General features: G+C 43.2%; 1 long non-coding RNA gene across 1 annotated transcript; it reads left to right on the top strand.

The window, feature by feature from the left end:
• The first annotated feature begins 3,127 nt into the window (after positions 1 to 3,127).
• LOC120400696 lies at positions 3,128 to 12,813 on the top strand. Its single transcript, XR_005596000.1, has 4 exons — positions 3,128 to 3,308; positions 4,797 to 4,851; positions 4,935 to 5,004; positions 12,709 to 12,813. It is a non-coding gene; the product is annotated as an uncharacterized LOC120400696 (long non-coding RNA).
• Positions 12,814 to 13,204: the final 391 nt, after the last annotated feature.

Here is a 13,204-nt window from a genome sequence, read left to right as displayed (position 1 = left end):
TAATATGCATGTGAGGATGTACAACCTGAGAGTGTTGCAGACTGACCAAATTACATGGGCCTTTAAAGGAGGAGGAATTTCCCTCAGTTGCTGGGCATGATGGGAAGAGAGACAGGAGGAAGGACATGGGTTGCAGCTGCATGAAAGGAGCTGTGTTTAGAGCAGCTAATTCAAAGGAAGGACTCCTCTGGTGCTGTGGGGATATATCCATAAAGGCAGCTCAAAATAAAAGACACTTTCTTGTAGCAAGCACACCAAACTGGGCTGTGGAGATCCAGAAGCAATTGCTGTGTTGAGGCAGCCAGCTCATTATTAGCTATAAATGGAGGGATCTGTTGGCTTTTTACTGACTTAAGTTTCATTTGAGGTTTACTGAACTTTCGGCTCAGTCATGCCTGTTAGGCGCTGGCCAGCATGGACCTGCCCCACCCCAGTGAATACTGTGTGAGGAGCAACTAAGAATGCACAGGGAGCGAGAGCGCTGCTACACCCACCCTTTGAGAGTGTATGTTGTGTGCTCCCTGCCATGGCCTCCCTTCCTGCCTACCCCTTCTTGCCAACTTTGCTATGGCTAGCACCCTTTCAGATGCCCACGGAAAGCAGTCCTTATGCTCTGTTATGCTGTTATGGCTGACTTCTGCATATGGTTTGCTGGAGGCATGGGAGAGGCTCCTTGTGCTGTTTATTGCTTGTGCACGCGTGTAGAAGAGGGACCCAGTCTGGCCATATGTGATTATCAGAGACATCTAGCCAAGTGCCTGAGTGGAGAGCAAACAAGAAGAAAGGCTCATGACTATCCCAAACTGTGGTATGACTTCACTACCAGGGGCGGCTCTACAAAGTAGGCTGCCCCAAGCAGCGCGGAGCGCTGCGCCGCCCTTCCCCAGTCCCGCGGCGGGTCCCCTCTTCCCGCGGCTCCGGCATCCTGGGGAGGGCGGCATTTGGCTCCGGTGGAGCTCCCGCCGGCATGCCTGCGGCAGGTCCACCGGAGCCCGGGACGAGTGGACCTGCCGCAGTCATGCCTGCGGCAGCTCAACCGGAGCCGCGGGAAGACGGGACCCGCCGCAGTCATGCCTGCGGCAGGTCCGCTCGTCCCGGCCTCCTGGAAGCCGCCCCAAGCGGGCGCTTGGCCCGCTGGTGCCTAGAGCCGCCCCTGTTCACTACCCAGAGTTTTCATTTGCATTTCTGATGTGTGGCACGTGCTTGTGTTGAGAAAGGAACCTCAAAGTGGGTGTGGGTGCAAAATGCAGAAATTATATTGAAAATGGGTCAGTTTTTAGTTACTTTGTAATATATGGAATCCAAGGTCATGGTGTACATAATACATACACATCAAAGGTTAGACGGTGTTTCTTTGAGAAAAACAGTTGGATCTAATCAGATTGTGTTGGAGAATTGAGACAGGAACGAAGGTTGGTTGGCTGTATTCTTCCTCCTGGTCTTTCTGGAGACTGTTAGCTATGGAGTCACACTGCAAATGCAAAAGTAAATAAATTGACAAGTGAAAAGTAAACTGCTCAGAGGCAGCTTGATCCACAAACTTACTATCACATAACTACTCACACAGCTGATTCAAAACCAGTCTCTCAACACGTTACAATAAATAAGAGGCACAACTGCCCCTGCCAGGAGTTCTAAAAACAAACTGTATTTCCACATGAAAGAAAGATAGAGTGCCATCCCGACATCAGTTTTTCTTGCCTTATAAAACATGCTTGCAATCTACATCTTGCAGTTTCCCCTGGCAACCCTCTAATATCACAGAATAGAATGTGATACACTCCTTTACACTGCACCATTTTTCTCTTGCTCGGCAGACTTTAATGAGGCCCATCAAATTTTCACAAGTGTCCTATTTACTGTACAGAGATTACGTCAAAAGGAATGATGTTGGCTAGCTTTTAAAGCCAGATGATTGGCAAATGATAGTGAACGTCAATTGCCGTTCAGATTGCAAAGCGGTGGCATGCGTTGCAGCCTTGCCTAATTAGCCTTGCTGATCAGATGTTTCCTGTTGTGGAAAACAAATACAAACAGATTACTGCCTCTTTGTGTTTGAAAAGAACCAGTATATAGTGGAACCATTTGGATGAGAGCATCAGAGGTATACTGTTAGAGAGGAGAATTTCTGCAGGCATGTTATAGCATCAAATTGTTTTCACTGCATAAACCTGTAAAGGAAAAACACAGGTAGGGTGTGCAAAACATTTGAACAGAAGTCTGTAAAACTACAAAGACAGCTTATGAAGTTTTCAGTGTTTTGAATATTCAGCATTAATCCACTCCACAGCACTAAATATTTTTCAATTGAAGTGAATGTCAAGCAATTTGAGAGCTGAATTTGGACATTGCTTGTCTGGTAAGGCTTTTTTCCAGGAATGGTCAATCGGTGAGTTATAGGAGGTAAGAATATATGTAATAAGAACTGCAATAAGCACTCATATGCAGTACAGCAGAGTACAATTTATAAGTAATTTGTGGGGGGGGAGGGAGAAGGGATCGACTCTGCCACAGAGAAACCCACAGGAATGTACCCTTGTGGGAGGACAGCTCCATAGGCCAAATCCTGGTCCTACTGAAGTCAGTAGGATTTTAGTCATTTATTTCAGTAGGGCCAGCATTTGGTTCTGTGAATTTTCTCTTTCGGTCCGAGAACCAATAATTTTCACATGATCCATGCATATGCCAGGGGATCTACAGCAGGCCAGGACCATCCAGGCCTCCTTATGCCTCACTTCAGTGCTGAGAGGCCTGTTGATTCTACCTCTGCCTCCTAGGAAAGATATGACGTCTTTTTCCACTGGCAACTGCCCAAGCTGACTTCAAATGGGGGAACGTATTTGGCAGCATAGAGCAGGGGGCCATGGAAAGGCAATGCAGGAGAAAACTGGGTGAGGTGAAAGACAAAGGGTTGGGATGGGAGATGGCTGGGACTACACACACACACACAATTTCTCTGATGGTTTGTGTGTGTGTTTTCACTGAAAAATCAAAATATGTTGGTTTTGAAATAAATTAAATTTCACAAAAGTTCACATTTTGGTGAGAAGCCACTTTCCACTGAAAAAACCTTTCAGTGGAAAATTTCTGATGAGGTCTGGGAAGGAGGTCAGGTAGCTCAAATTAAATGTATACTTCCTTAAGAAATTCTATGGAGTTTGTTGACTACTATTCTGATTGTTGTATACAGCTAGACAAATTGCCATTTATAAAGAACTGAACATCTTCTAAAATCAAGAAGCCAAATTCTGCTCTCCATTACATCATCACTTTGAACCTACTGCACATTGAAAAACCAAGGAAAAAATGTAAGCAAAGCTGGAGAAATTAAATAAACAATACTAAATACCATGTGTTGCAATCCTTTAGCACTTTCCATCACAAGCCATCCAGACACCTCACAACTTTTAATGAATTAAGCATTCCAACATCCTTGTGAGGTAGGTAAACAGATGAGGAAGCTGAATAATGGGGAGGTTAAATGACTTGGCCAAGTCCTTGCATCCAGCCAGCAGCTGAGCCAGGAATAGAACTCAGAATTTTCCAACTTCCATTCCCCTGCTCTGGCCATTCAGCCACACTTCTTCCAGCTTTAAAGAGAATTTAGCCACATGTTTATAGATTAGTTTAGCTGTTTATTTTTGAAGTGTTATGTCTCGTGTGGGAAGACATATTTGATTAAAATTGTTTTGGTAGTTCCTGCTTGCTGCTCCTGCCAGCCAGTTTCAAAGAAAACTGTAAGCTGAAAGGAACTGGGAACAAATGCAAGAAGACATGGCCATTTAACTTTCTGTTTGACTGCTAGTGATTTAAAATATACTCTTTAGGGTTTTTTCTTTGCTTTTTGTGGGTTTTGAACCAGTCTCCCAGGTCATTCCTGCCACCAAACAAGCACAAACGTCTTTCACTAAAATTATTCTGTTGCCTTTCTGAGGAGAGCAAAAGGCAAGAGAGCTCCCTTTATTCTGCCACTAAGATGGTACAATCATAAACAGAACCTATTTCTGGAGCTATTTGTGAATAGCCATTTCTCTTAGGGTGACCAGACAGCAAATATGAACAATCGGGATGGGGAAGGGGGGGTAATAGGAGTCTATATAAGAAAAAGACCCCAAAATCGGGACTGTCCCTATAAAATGGGGACATCTGGTCACCCTAATTTCTCTGCTTGTCTATCACTTGTGCTCACATGTGTCTGTTTGGGATTTGGGGACAAATAGTAATAACCAGGATAGATTTTTGTCTTTATTGGATTAGTTGATTTTCTCTTCTCTCTTCCTCCTCTTTCTGCTTTTCTAGACTCTTTAATATAGTTCCATCCTTAATATGATATTGGTCTATGTGTCTGATGTAATTTCTCCATGCCCAATTCTCTATGCAATACATAAAGTATTTATTTGTTATGAAAATACAACAGAATTTTACTAGGCAAATGAATCTTTCTGAATTGTATTGTGTATTAGAATTATGCTCATTCAGCCAGATCCTAGCCCTACTCAGGAAGTTCTACTGGGAACTTGCCTAATGGCACCAGGATTTGGCCATTTGTTTCTCCCTTCCACTATCACCTGCTTTCTGTTCCTTCTTGATTTCAACTTCCTTTTCTTCCCCTTGCTCTCCCTCACTTTGTCTCTCCTGCCCATTTCTCTCGTCTTTCACTCCTTTCACCTTAGAGGAGAATGGCAGTCTCCTATTCTCTCCTGAGGGTGACATTCATTTATAGAACCTTTAACTCTTGATTTCTACAATGAATGAGTGCCACCAGTGATTATCATCAATCTGTTTTTTTTCCAAAGCAATACCCAATTATATAAGTGCCAGGCTTCTACAACACAGTAGACTAGCAAAAACGTAAGTACTTCCTCTGTCCACAGCAGTACTTTCTATGAGTCTCTCTAATAAACAAATCACTTTTTTTTTCTTTTTTTCCCAAGGGTTTTGAATGAAGTTACAATTGACCTGATCAAAATGGCTCAGCTGAAGCACTCAGATTCAAGAAATGAGGTGTGCCTCTCAGTGTGAAAGTGATATGTAAAGTGCATGGGGATTGTTCTTTACATTAGTGTCATTTTACTGCTTGAATGCTGCCTAATGCATTAAATATATGCAGCAAAAAGGTTAATCAAGTACTTATCACTATTTCATTTTCATGACAAGTAAGCTATGGATGATTGCTTATCCTTTTAATAAAGACATGATGAGAGAAATGTAATAGAGATTTGTTGTTATTGTTATTTATTTGTATTGTGATAGCACCTAGGAGCCCAAGTCATGAACTGGAGTCTGGACCCCATTGTGCTAAGTGTCATACGCACATGGAATGAGACGATGGGCTTCCCAAAAGAGTTTTGTGATGGGGTGTATAAAACCCACACTGGTTAGCCACAGGTGAATAGGAGCCTCCGCCCAATTAGGCCACTGGGTGGCACCTGAAGGGGTGTTAGGCATAAATGGTGATCAAACCCCGCTGGAGAGGAGCTGGGTCTTCATAGAGGAAGGAGGATAAGGCATTGGAAAAGGTAGGTAGGAGATAAAGGTGAGCGATAAGTGGGAGTTTCCTCTCTTGAGTTAATGGCTGGGAGAAGCCTGGAAGGCTTTAATTTAAGCTTGAAGCCAGAACTAGAGAGGTCTGAATCATGAGGAAGCCTGGGCTTTGAAATAAGAGTGAGAAAGAACTCTGCAGGCATGAGGCTGAGCTGAGCCCCCAGCAGGAAGCCCAGAAGGAGGGCATGGGACCTAGAAAGGAAGCCTGGGAAGCTGAGGGTGTCAGGGAAGGCCATTGGAGGCAGGGAAATCCTTGGATATGGACAGTTAAAAGGCCGAGGGTACAGGAGATGGTGATTTTCACTGCAATGGGTTTAATACGGAGCGGAGACTTAGGGAGTACCGAGATAGTGGGAGATGAGAGGTTCTCACTGTGGAGAGCCCGAGACAGGGTTCTGTAAACTACTGAGAGTTGAATGGGACTAGAAGTACTTGAAATTTCATTGAGTGGTCCACAGTGAAGAGCCTGGGTGAGGACCACCTGTAGGTCTTAGTAACCCCCTGGAGGAGGGGTAAAGAGATGAACTTTGGGTATTGTTTTATGTGAAGTTGTGGAATACCCTGAAAGGGGTGTGATGCTAAAACGTGACCTATCCGAGTCACTAGAAAAGAGACCACCACAAGGCCAGAGTAGCTGTGAGCAGGGAGCACTAGACAGTGAAAGAACTGCTATGCCATATCTAGTCATGGCTAGCAGATGACCAACAGTGAGTCCACTCTTCTGCAAGCTTATCAGCTAAGTTTGTTGACAGAGCAATGACTGTTGTTGTTTCCTAAGCCTCTGGTACATATTTTGGGGGTTAAAACTTTCCAAATGTTTGCAGTAGTTTGTAGGCAGAGGTAAATAAAGAATAGTGGTTCAATGCTTTTTACAATGGTAGCAATCACAGGTGGAATAAGTATGTGCCTATTAAATGCTTGGCATAAATCATGATTCCCAGAGGGCCGGGAGGTATTGTGGAGACTCAGGGAAGCAACTGAGAAACCTAGAAATATTACCCCTTGAGTGAGATATTCAGTCTTTGAAAAGACCAGTAGTCCTAAGTGTGAAACTGTGACATTTTGAACACAGGTCACTGTTTTGGCAGGAGTTCTTTTCTTGGATAGATCAGACACTTTTCTCTGTTGGGACAGAAAAGCAGGATAGCAATGTGGGTAGGAGAGCTGAACAATAGCTAACATAATATGTGATTTTGGGAATACCAGGGACAGCACTTGGGCCACCGGGAATGTAACATTTTTGGAGAGTGATGAAGATAGAATAGCAGTAACAGAATCAGCAGGGTCCCAGGCTCCTGCTTATCTAAATTGAGGTTAGTTCATTGATTGCACAACAATGCTGGTTTCCTTCCAAATGTGCAATTGGAATGAGGGTTTGGATTTGATTCTGGACCATTGTTTGGTTCATAAAGCCCAGCATTTGTGGGGGCTTTAATGTCAGTGAGAAAACTAGAATCACTAAATTATTAGTAATGAACATTGACGTTCTGAGCTAGAAAGTCCCACACTGGTATTTGATCTTGTCACTAGAACAGACACATTCCACATTCTATTTGGAAGAAGGATGATCTTGTTAAGGCACTGGACTGCGACTCAGGAGATCTGGGCTTATTTTCCAACTTTATTATGCATTTCTTGTGTGCCATTGGCTAAGTCACTTTCTTCCACCCTTTGTTGGTTGCATCTACTTAGACTCTGCCCTGGAAAAATTATAATCTATTTCCTATTATGTCTATGTTCAGTATCTAGCACAATAAGGGTTTGATATTGGTTGAGACTTCTAGATGCCATTAGAACGGGGTAGGCAACCTATGGCACGGGTGCCGAAGGTGGCACACGAGCTGATTTTCAATGGCACTCACCCTGCCCGGGTCCTGGCCACTGGTCCGGGGGGCTCTGCATTTTAATTTAATTTTAAATGAAGCTTCTTAAACATTTTAAAAACCTTATTTACTTTACATACAACAACAATTTAGTTATATATTATAGACTTATAGAAAGAGACCTTCTAAAAACGTTTAAATGTATTACTGGCATGCAAAACCTTAAATTAGAGTGAATAAAGGAAGACTCAGCACACCACTTCTGAAAGATTGCCGACTCCTGCATTAGAATATAAATAATAATGAATGGAGAAGGTACTGTGCTCCTGAGAAGTGCTGTGCTTTAGATGAAACAAGAAGTTGGGATTCTCTTCCTGGTCTTTGTTGTCCATCTAGATGGAAGATGAAGATTTGAAAGTACATTTTTTAGGCTGTGGGGGACCCATGGATATAGGCCTTGTGTCTTGGCTACAATTTCCTCATAATTCAGAACAGTATCTAATACCCTCATATCAATGTTCAGTCATTGCCATATCTGTCTGCACATAGTGTTACCAATATTTAACTGGGCGCTGGGTAAGGTGTTTTGCAGAACCTTTGATAGGAAAGGACCAGTTCTCAAACAAATTCTATTAATAGAGCATTTTCTAACGAGCTCAATAGAAAAATTAATGCAGGTCTCTTAGCCCCTAAGATTTAGTCTTACAATCTTTTGCTTCTCCTCTTGGTTCTTTTTTTTTCCCTTCTAGTTTTAGAGGATCAGATGTAATAGGGTACATCTCCACAGCAAAAAGGCCCACAGAAGCGAGTCTCAGAGCCAAGGTTAAGTGACTTGGGTTCACAGGGCTTGCACTGGGGACTGAAAATAGCAGTGTAGGCATTTGGGCTTGGGCTCGAGATCCTCCCCACTCATCAGATTTCAGATCCTGGGCTCCAGCTGAACCCAAATGTCTACATTGCTATTTTTAGCCCCACAGTGGGAAGGAACCCTGCAAGCCTGAGTCAGTTGACCTAGGCTCTGAGACTCTCTTCTGTGGGCTTTTTTTCAGGGTAGAAATACATGGTGACCCATGTTGTATTATCTAGATAATCTCCCAGCTCTGCTTTTCCAGAACAATAGCTGAGTTATCACCCTATTTTACATCCCACAGAATATTTATCTGGTACTTACAAGTGAGTCTAACCAAGTCAGGAGTAAACAGAGGGTGTGGGTATAAAGACGCATTCTTATGCAGAGTGCTTACAATATCAGGGCTTTAGTCATTCTTTAATTTTTTAAAAAAGAAAATTAGTTTTGACTAGCTATATACTAAAAATGTTATTTTAAAAAGCTACCCCACCCTCCTTTGAACTTGAACTTCCAGAGATGATTTGGTTCAGGTAACTAGAAATGGGGTATGGGGCCTTCTACTTTTACATCACCAATTACAATAACTTTAAAAGTGTAAAACCATGTATTTTGACCTCTCATGAAGAGCAGGCTATAATTTTTAGTCTCACCATTGTTCTGCAAGTGATTTGACCACCCAATGATCAAATAGCAGCAAGTTCAGAATTTCCACGTCTGGTCAACCCATGTATACTTCAGAACTCTGATCGTGTTATCTCTCTCTCCATGAGACAGTAATGCTGACTGCCACTTTCACAAGGGATGGTTTTTCCAATCTCTGTTGATTCTCATTGTGTAGCTGAGTTAATCTCTGAACATCGTGGAGCTCATCCCCTTCTATCTGTCAACATCGGCCATGTGTTTGCTTTTGCCCTTAATCGGTATCAAATTTAGCCTGATGATGTATCTCAGTGGTGGAACAGTTAGCCTTTAGGATTATAGGTCAGAAACATCAGAAGGATTTAAGTGTGTGTGTGTGTGTGTGTGTGTGTTTAACGAATGCACTGAATTTATGCTTGGTGGATCCCCACTCCCAATTGGCTTTCCATTTTGTCAGTTTTGCTATTATTTCAAGTTGGTTTGTTTCACTCTATAAAGTGATGTTAGTGTTAGAAACTTATTGGCTTCTTAGGTAAACTAACTGCCTTCTAATTCTAGCTATTGGGTTTTTATAAGTAATTTGACTTCAGTTCCTAGCATTAGGTACAGTGTAATTACTTTTCTTTTATTTAATCAATCATTGCAGTGCTACAGATATGGACCACTCTGCCCGGATAGGATATGAAGCCCTGACAATGATATGAGCTTGGAATTATTTTAAATTTCATTTCGTTGTCCCTTTTAATGTGTATTTGTCAACAGGTAGGAGAAGGACCCATTCTCCCCTGCTGTGCCTTGTTCCCTATACACACACCTTGGGCAACGCCCAGTGACAATGGGTCTGTGCTTGAGGAGCATAGGACTACTCCAGTCATGTGCCTTCTAGGGTGGAATTCAGCCCAAAGAGAGCAGGGAAGGGAGAAGGCATGGAAAGATGCAGCGTAAACTATGCACAAGGAATTGGTGGGGAGGAAAGACTGTGTCCTGAAAAGCTGTGCAGCTCAGTGCTGCCCCTGGCTTTAATTTACTGTTGTTTTAGTTAAGAAATGCATCTAGTGTTGGTCAGTTAAAATAAGGGGATTATTTATTTTCTTAACTATGATTTTTGTTGTTTATAATTAATGTCAATTTGGGAGCCCATTTGTATCCTTGGGTCACATGCAAAACTCACTGACATCAAGCGGAACAGCATACATGGATCAAAAATGAACATTACAGACCTTAGACTATGAAGCTGAACATACTTGATAATGCTATCTGTTATAGCATATCGGATAATACTGTACGTAGGTTACTTTACTTGCTTTCCAAAAGTCCTGCTAGAATTATCCATTGACCATTTGTAACAACACTTCTATATTAAACATTCCAAAGGTCCAAGTCCTAAGATTGATAGCTTCCTATATGGAAAATCTGACTTTTTTCCTAGCACCTTTTAAACTTGTGCATGCAATCCTGACCCATATTTCTGCACAAATAAGATGCTTAGGCATGAAATGAACATTTTCAGTTACAGATTAGCTTATTTGTACATGAAAATGAACATTTTGTACACTCAATTTTGTATGGTATGCACAATTTTAGAGCTAGTTTCAAAATTTGTTCTATACTTTTTTGAAGTAAGAGTTTTAAAGCTTGTTACACGAGTTATAACATAATCATACATGGCTTCTGTAAACTGGCGTGGCAGTCCCTCTATGTCCGCCTCTGAAGGAGGCCACACCTCCTTTCAGTTTGGTCTGCTAGAGTACTCTCAAAGAAAAGCGGGGATTAGTGGTAGTCAGTGGGCCCTGGCTATCAAGCAGGATGGGGCAGCAAACAGTCAGGGCTCTGGCCTGCAGTCAGGCAGAGCTGTAGCAGTTTATTTGTCTAGCCATCAAGAAGGGTGGGGCACCAGCCCATTCTAGGTGCGAGCACCCAAACACGGTCTAGGGGGCTCCAGCAGGAGTGAGCACCCAAACACATTCTGTCATCCTGGCTCTGGAGGGAGACAGACAAACACAGGCCTCTTGGCCTAACAAAGGGGAGTACTGCCACCCCAGGGGTGGATTGGCAGGGGTGGGGGGACACTGTCACGCCCAACATCACTGCATCCCAGCCAAGGGAATCCACTTGTAGCACCCTCACTATGTTTCCAGCGGCACCACAATCAGATGGTAGTCTGGTAGGGCGACCAGACAGCAAATGTGAAAAATCGGGACGGGGGAGGGAGGTAATAGGAGCCTATATAAGAAAAAGACCCAAAAATCAGGACTGTCCCTATAAAATTGGGACATCTGGTCACCCTATAGTCTGGTTCCCCTGGTTTCCTTCCTATTCTCCCCCTCAGGTGTACATGCATCCAGGGGTCATTTTCAGTCTCTCCAGGACACACCACCAAAGGTAATGGTAGCAGCTCCTCAGCACTGGGAATGGCAGGGCTCCCTGGAAGCTCAGTCAGGTCCTCCGGGTAGCTGCAGTTCTCCTCAGCATCCTGCTCCAGCAGCAGAGAAGAAGCATCTGTCTCCCTCAGCAGCTCCTCCTCAGTTGACTTGCTGGACTGGCCTTTTATATTTCCCCTTCCTGTCCTGGCCCTCTGCTTCCAGCATGAAGGGCATGGCCCTCCTGGTTCCACCCACCAGGGGGATCAGTGTTCCCTCCGTATCTGCCTCTGAGGGAGGCCATGCTCTTGGTCATGCTCAAACTTTGTGTGGTCATCAAAAAAACTAAGTTAAAACTCCAAGGAAAATATTTTAGCTTATTTATGTTGAAACTGAATAACATTTTCATAGAGGGTTTTCTTTTCAACCCAGTAATGGCATATGCTTCTTATACGATAATATTGTATACAACTTCTCAAGTATTTTTCAAAAACATTTACATGTGGGTTGGTTTGTGCAAAACAGTATTTTGAATCATACAACTCTATATCTCAGACATTAAAAAAGAAGGCTGTTGGATGGAGAATGTTGGTGTATTTATGCTTCCTGCCTTTCCTTATTGGATATGAGACTCTTGGCTGAACAGTCAAGTTAATACTTTTCCTGCAGTGGCATCTGACTTGTTGTATGATTCCACATGTGTTATGCTGACCTTTACAAAACTGCTTTGAAGTTTGTTGTGCAGGATCATGTCTGTTTTGTTCTTCTGTTGTTACAACTTTCTTCTGGCACAGAGGAACTTTTTTTTTGTTTTAACTGACCTAAACTCCAGGAGCCAGTTAAAAGAATCCATTGATTTAAAACAAGCAGATAAACAAAATATGACCAGTGCAAATTAGGGATGCATGAACTTGGAGACATATCAAAGGTTGTGAAACAAGTGGAAGTATTTAAAAAAATAAGCAAAGGAGATGGTCTTTGTCACAGAGTGTGGGGTAGTCAGGGCCCTGCACCCCCCACTTCCTGTGATTCACCGTGACTCTCAGCCAGCCAGTAAAACAGAAGGTTTATTAGACAACAGGAACACAGTCCCAAGCAGGGCTTGTAGGTACAACCAGGACCTCTCAGCCAGGTCCCTCTGGGGGGCAAGGATCTTAGACCCCAGATTTGGGGTTCCCTGCCTCTTCCCAGCCAGCCCAAAACTGAAACCAAAAACCCATCCAGCCGGCTCTCTCCCTTTGTCCAGTTTCCCGGGCAAAGGTGTCGACTCACCCCACCCCCCTCCTGGCTCAGGTTATAGGTTCAGGTACCGTCCCTCACCTAAAGTCATCCCCTGCTCTCCCTCCCATCCCCCATGCAGACAGCCCCAGTAAAACTAAACGACATTCCCAGATCAATCCACCCTGCTCCCTACTGTGTCACAGTCTTGAAATTCTGAAAAACAATTTTTTTAACTTGAGAACTTTCTTTGAAAATTGTCTTCTTTTTACAGGAAAGTTGCTTCCTCCAGTGACAATTCAAAGAAAGGAACAGATGACAGTAAAGCAGAAAAATTCTCACCACCAGCCAAACCAAATGAAATTTTTTCATTTTGCAGGTAGGCCAAACAGCAGACCTTTCACTTTTTGCCTTGAATTTTCCTGGGGTGAAGCAAAAGGCCACCTTTGGTAGCATCTAAATGTTTTTGCGTGCAGTACATTCATGAAACAAAAATGACTCATTTCACAAAGCTCACTCTCTTAAAAAAATGCCTTTGAGTTGTGTGCTGGCTTTTTGAGACTGTCCGCAACAGTGCAGACTACTCAACACTGCTTTGCCAATGTATCTCCATCCTGGCCATGGGAGATTTGCCCCTAACTGTGATAGGGGCGATCAGGCTCCATTCCCAGCAGATCCGGGAAACCTGACATTAAGACTGCAGACTAGTGACAGTTGTGACTTTTTTGTGTGTTCCCCTTGAAATTGAACAGAGATCCCCTCCCATTCAC

This window comes from Mauremys reevesii, linkage group 3 (assembly GCF_016161935.1).
Source record: "Mauremys reevesii isolate NIE-2019 linkage group 3, ASM1616193v1, whole genome shotgun sequence".
NCBI lineage: Eukaryota > Metazoa > Chordata > Testudines > Geoemydidae > Mauremys > Mauremys reevesii.
Note: the sequence above shows the minus strand (reverse complement) of the source record. Positions and strands in the feature narration are given on the sequence as shown.